The sequence below is a fragment of the Arachis ipaensis genome, chromosome B1 (assembly GCF_059453495.1).
Source record: "Arachis ipaensis isolate K30076 ecotype BB chromosome B1, ASM5945349v1, whole genome shotgun sequence".
NCBI lineage: Eukaryota > Viridiplantae > Streptophyta > Magnoliopsida > Fabales > Fabaceae > Arachis > Arachis ipaensis.
The window spans coordinates 37,263,835-37,270,541 of record NC_142436.1 but is presented as its reverse complement, the minus strand read 5'-3'; the positions used below and the strand labels follow the sequence as shown (position 1 = coordinate 37,270,541).

Sequence of the window (6,707 nt, the reverse complement as noted above, 5' to 3'; positions counted from 1 at the left end):
GTTCCACCCTTAATTGTCCCATGTTGGAACTTAATTCTCCTAGGGAGGTGTTGATTTGCTCCCAAAAATTATTTGGAGGAAAGTGCATCCCTTGAGGCATCTCAGGGATTTCTTGGTGATGAGCTTCTTCATGCGTCTCTTGAGATCCATGAATAGGCTCTCTTGTTTACTCCATCTTTTTCTTAATGATGGGCTTGTCCTCTTTAATGAGGATATCTCCCTCTATGTCAATCCCAGTCGAATTGCATAGGTGGCAAATGAGGTGAGAAAAAGCTAACCTTGCCATAGTGGAGGACTTGTCAGCCACCTTGTAGAGTTCTTGAGGTATAATCTCATGAACCTCCACTTTCTCCCCAATCATGATGCTATGGATCATGATGACCCGGTCTATTGTAACTTCAGACCCGTTGCTAGTGGGAATGATTGAGCGTTGAATGAACTCCAACCATCTTCTAGCTACAGGCTTAAGGTCCAGTCTTCTCAGTTGAACCGGTTTGCCTTTTGAGTTAATCTTCCATTGAGCTCCTTCCACACATATGTCCATCAGGACTTGGTCCAACCTTTGATCAAAGTTGACTCTTCTTGTGTAGGGGCGTGCGTTCTCTTTCATCATTGGCAAGTTGAACGCCAACCTCACATTTTCCGGACTAAAATCTAAGTATTTTTCCCGAACCATGGTGAGATAATTCTTTGGGTTCGGGTTCTTACTTCGATCATGGTTCCTAGTGATCCATGCATTAGCATAGAACTCTTGAACCATTAGAATTCTGACTTGTTGGATGGGGTTTATTAGAACTTCCGAACCTCTTCTTTGGATCTCATGTCGGATCTCCGGATACTCATTTTTCTTGAGTTTGAAAGGGACCTCGGGGATCACCTTCTTCTTGGCCACAACATTATAGAAGTGGTCTTGATGGGCTTTGGAGATGAATCTTTCCATCTCCCATGACTCGGAGGTGGAAGCTTTTGTCTTCCCTTTCCCTTTTCGAGAGGATTCTCCAGTCTTAGGTGCCATCAAGGGTAATGGAAAAACAAAAAGCTTATGCTTTTACCACACCAAACTTAGAATATTGCTCGCCCTCGAGCAAGAGAAGAAAGAAAAGAAGAAGAAGAAGAAGATATGGAAGAGAGGGAGAGAGGGTTGTGTTTCGGCCAAGAGGGGATGAGAGGGTTGTGTTGTGTGAGAATGAAGAAGAATGGAGAGGTTTATATAGTGGAGGAAGAGGGGTTAAGGTTCGGCCATATAGCGTGGGTTTGGGTGGGAAAGTGATTTTGAATTTTGAAGGTAGGTGGGGTTTATGAGGTAGGTTTATGGGGAAGAGTGGATGGATGTGAGTGGTGAATGGGCAATAGGGAAGAGAGATTGAGGTGATTGGTGAAGGGTTTTGGGGAAAGGTGTTTATTGGGAAGAGAGGATGAATGAGAAGAGGGGAGAGTATGAGTGGAGGTAGGTGGGGATCCCGTGGGGTCCACAGATGCTGAGATGATCCTGTGGGGTCCACAGATCCTGAGGTGTCAAGGATTTACATCCTTGCACCATTGAGGAATGTAAAATGCCTTTGCATGCAATTTTGGCGTTTAAACGCCGAATTGATGCTTGTTCTGGGCGTTCAACGCCCAGCTGCAGCATGTTTCCGGCATTGAAAGCCAGTTCTATGCTTGTTTCTGGTATTCAGCACCAGCTTTCCTCAGTGTACATTCCTGGCGTCTGAACGCCAGGATGCTACTTGTTTCTGGCGTTCAACACCAGATCCATGCTCTGTTCTGGCGTTGAACGCCAGCCAGATGCTCCTTACTGGCGTTTAAACGCCAGTAAGCCCTTCTTCCAGAGTGTGATTTTTCTTCTGCTGTTTTTGATTCTGTTTTTAATTTTTCTATTTATTTTGTGACTCCACATGATCATGAACCTAATAAAACATAAAAGAACAATAAGAATGAAAATAAAATTAGATAAATAAAAATTGGGTTGCCTCCCAACAAGCGCCTCTTTAATGTCAATAGCTTGACAGTGAGCTCTCATGGAGCATCACAGATGTTCAGAGCATTGTTGAGACTTCCCAACACCAAACTTAGAATTTGGATATGGGAGTTCAACACCAAACTTAGAGTTTGGTTGTGGCCTCCCAACACCAAACTTAGAGTTTGACTGTGGGGGCTCTGGTTGACTCTGCAGTGAGAGAAGCTTTTCATGCTTCTTCTCCATGGTTACAGAGAGAGATCCTTGAGTTTTAAACACAAGGTTGTCCTCATTCAGTTGAAGGACCAACTCTCCTCTGTCCACATCAATCACAGCTCTTGCTGTGGCTAGGAAAGGTCTTCCAAGGATGATGCATTCATCCTCATCCTTTCTAGTGTCTAGGATTATGAAATCAGCAGGGATGTAAAGGCCTTCAACCTTTACTAGCATGTCCTCTACTTGTCCATAAGCCTCTTTTCTTGAATTGTCTGCCATCTCTAATGAGATTCTAGCATCTTGCACCTCAAAGATTCCAAGTTTCTCCATTACAGAGAGTGGCATGAGGTTTATTTCTGACCCAAGGTCACATAGAGCCTTCTCATAGGTCATGGTGCCTATGGTACAAGGTATTAGGAACTTTCCAAGATCCTGTTTCTTCTGAGGCAATGTCAGTTGATCCAGATCACTCAGTTCATTAATGAGCAAGGGAGGTTCATCTTCCCAAGTCTCATTACCAAATAATTTGGCATTCAGCCTCATGATTACACCAAGGTACTTGGCAACTTGCTCTTCAGTAACATCCTCATTCTCTTCAGAAGAAGAATACTCAATCAGAGCTCATGAAGGGTATAAGGAGGTTCAATGAAATCTCTATGGTTTCTAAATGAGCCTCAGATTCCTTTGGTTCCTCAAAGGGAAACTCCTTGTTGATCACTGGACGTCCCAGGAGGTCTTCCTCCTTGGGATTCACATCCTCCCCTTCCTCCTTGGATTCGGCCATGATGGTTATATCAATGGCCTTGTAATCTCTCTTTGGATTCTCTTCTGTATTGCTTGGGAGAGTACTAGGAGGGGTTTCAGTGATCTTCTTACTCAGTTGGCCCACTTGTGCCTCCAAATTTCTAATGGATGACCTTGTTTCATTCATGAAACTCATAGTGGCCTTAGATAGATCAGAGACTAGATTTGCTAAGTTAGATAGATTCTGCTCAGAATTCTCTTGTCTGTTGCTGAGTGAATGATGGAAAAGGCTTGCTATTGCTAAACCTGTTTCTTCCACCATTATTAAAGCCTTGTTGAGGCTTTTGTTGATCCTTCCATGAGAGATTTGGGTGATTTCTCCATGAGGGATTATAGGTGTTTCCATAGGGTTCACCCATGTAATTCACCTCTGCTATTGCAGGGTTCTCAGGATCATAAGCTTCTTCTTCAGAAGATGCCTCTTGAGTACTGTTGGATGCAGCTTGCATTCCATTCAGACTCTGAGAAATCATATTGACTTGCTGAGTCAATATTTTATTCTGAGCCAATATGGCATTCAGAGTATCAATTTCAAGAACTCCCTTCTTCTGAGGCGTCCCATTACTCACAGAATTCCTCTCAGAAGTGTACATAAACTGGTTATTAGCAACCATGTCAATGAGTTCTTGAGCTTCTGCAGGTGTTTTCTTTAGGTGAATGGATCCACCTACAGAAGTATGCAATGACATCTTAGCTAATTCAGACAGACCATCATAGAATATATCCAGGATGGTCCATCCTGAAAGCATGTCAGAAGGACACTTTTTGGTCAGTTGCTTGTATCTCTCCCAAGCTTCATAGAGGGATTCACCTTCTTTCTGTCTGAAGGTTTGAACATCCACTCTAAGCTTACTCAGCTTTTGAGGAGGAAAGAACTTGGCTAAGAAAGCCGTGACCAGCTTATCCCAAGAGTTCAGGCTATCTTTGGGTTGAGAGTCCAACCACACTCTAGCTCTGTCTCTTACAGCAAACGGGAAAAGCATAAGCCTGTAGACTTCAGGATCTACTCTATTAGTCTTAACAGTATCACATATCTGCAAGAATTCAGTTAAAAATTGAAAAGGATCTTCAGATGGAAGTCCATAAAACTTGCAGTTTTGTTGCATCAGAGAAACTAGTTGAGGCTTAAGCTCAAAATTGTTTGCTCCAATGGTAGGGATGGAGATGCTTCTTCCATGTAAATTGGAATTAGGTGCAGTAAAGTCACCAAGCATCCTCCTTGCATTATTATTATTTTCGGCTGCCATCTCCTCTTCCTGTTCAAAAATTCCTGTAAGGTTGTCTCTGGATTGTTGTATTTTAACTTCTCTTAGTTTCCTTTTCAGAGTCCTTTTAGGTTCAGGATCTGCTTCAACAAGAATGTTCTTGTCTTTGCTCTTGCTCATATGACAAAGAAGGGAATAACAAAGAAAATATGGAATCCTCTATGTCACAGTATAGAGATTCCTTCGTGTGAGTAGAAGAAGAAAAGAATGTAATGTAAAGAAGAGAAGAGGGAAAACACGAACACAGAGAGGGAGATAGGGTTCAAATTTTTGGATGGAAGAGAAGTGTTAGTAGATGAATAAATAAATAGAAGGAGGTGAGAGAGAGGGAATTTTCGAAAATTAAGCAAAATAAAAATTAAAATTTAAAGTTAAATTTCGAAAATAAAAGTTTGAAATTAAATTAAATTAAAATTTAAAACAATTAGTTAATTAAAATAAAATTTTGAAAAAGAGAGAAGAAATTTTCGAAAATTAGAGAGAGATAATTAGTTAGGTAGTTTTGAAAAGGATATGATTGAAACAAAAAGATAAGATTAATTGAAAAAGATTTGAAATTTATTTTTGAAAAAGATATGATTGAAATTTAAAAAGATATGATTGAAATAAAAAGATAAGATTTGAAAATCAATTTTAAAAAGTTTTCGAAAATATGAAGGTAAAATGAAAAAGATTTGATTTTTGAAAAAGATTTTGAAAAGATAAGATTTTTAAATTGAAAATTTGATTTGATTCATAAGAAACAATTAAATTTAAAAACTTTTTGACTAAATCAAATCATATTTTCGAAAATTTTGAGTAAAATAAGGAAAAAATATTTTTTGATTTTTGAATTTTTAATGAAGAAAGAGAAAAACATGAAAAAGACTCATAACATAGAAATTATGAATCAAAACACACAATGCATGCAATAACACTATGAATGTCAAGATGAACACCAAGAACACTTTAAAGATCAAGATGAACATCAAGACTTATTTTTGAAAATTTTTAATGAAAGAAAAACATGCAAGACACCAAACTTAGAAATTTTCAATAATTAGACACTAACAAGTTAAAAATGCATATGAAGAACAAGAAAAGACACAAAACAAGAAAATATGAAGATCAAACAAGAAGACTTACCAAGAACAACTTGAAGATCATGAAGAACACTATGAATGCATGAATTTTCGAAAAATGCATAAATTTTTAGAAAAAATGCAATTGACACCAAACAAGAAGATCATGAAGAACAAGAAAAGACACAAAACAAGAAAATATGAAGATCAAACAAGAAGAGTTACCAAGAACAACTTGAAGATCATGAAGAACACTATGAATGCATGAATTTTCGAAAAATGCATAATTTTTTAGAAAAAATGCAATTGACACCAAACTTAAATATTGACTCTAGACTCAAACAAGAAACAAAAAATATTTTTAATTTTATGATTTTAGTAATTTTTTTGGATTTTTGTATATTTTTAATTTTTTGAAAACCTATAGTGAAAAGGAAACAATGAATTCAAAGTCCTCAATCAAGATTCCAGGAATCATACCAGGTTAGTCTAAAGCTTGATGGCCAGCCAAACTTCAGCCTACCAATTTGAAACTTTAGAATTCATTCTTAAAAATTTTAAAATAATTTTCAAAAACAAAGGAAATTTTTTTTTTGAAAGATTTTTGAAATTTTTTTTTTGAAAAGAAAACGAAAAGAAAGTTACCTAATCTGAGCAACAAGATGAACCGTCAGTTGTCCAAACTCGAACAATCTCCGGCAACGGTGCCAAAAACTTGGTGCACAAAATTGTGATCCCCGGCAACGGCGCCAAAAACTTGGTGTGCGAAATTGTGATCTCAGGCAACGGCGTCAAAAACTCAGTATGGACGTCTTAATAAATCGTTTTTCATTCACAACTTCGATACAACTAACCAGCAAGTGCACTGGGTCGTCCAAGTAATAAAACCTTACGTGAGTAAGGGTCGATCCCACAGAGATTGTTGGTATGAAGCAAGCTATGGTCATCTTGTAAATCTCAGTCAGGCGGATATCAAATGGTTATGGAGTTTTCGAATAATAATAATAAATAAACAGAAAATAAAGATAGAAATACTTATGTAAATCATTGGTGAGAATTTCAGATAAGCGTATAGAGATGCTTTCGTTCCTCTGAACCTCTGCTTTCCTGCTGTCTTCATCCAATCATTCCTACTCCTTTCCATGGCAAGCTTTCTATAAGGCATCACCGTTGTTAATGGCTACATCCCATCCTCTCTGTGAAAAAGGTCCAAATGCTCTGTCACGGCACAGCTAATCATCTGGAGGTTCTCGATCATACTGGAATAGGATTCACCCTCCTTTTGCATCTGTCACTATGCCCAGCACTCGCGAGTTTGAAGATCGTCACAGCCATCCCTTCCCAGATCCTACTCGGAATACCACAAACAAGGTTTAGACTTTCCGGATCTCAGGAATGGCCATC

General features: G+C 38.5%; 1 non-coding gene across 1 annotated transcript; it reads left to right on the top strand.

Moving 5' to 3' along the window:
- Positions 1-3,720: 3,720 nt before the first annotated feature.
- On the top strand, positions 3,721-3,828 carry LOC148576231 (small nucleolar RNA R71). The gene has a single exon (XR_015903148.1). It is a non-coding gene; the product is annotated as a small nucleolar RNA R71 (small nucleolar RNA).
- The last annotated feature ends 2,879 nt before the right edge of the window (positions 3,829-6,707 follow it).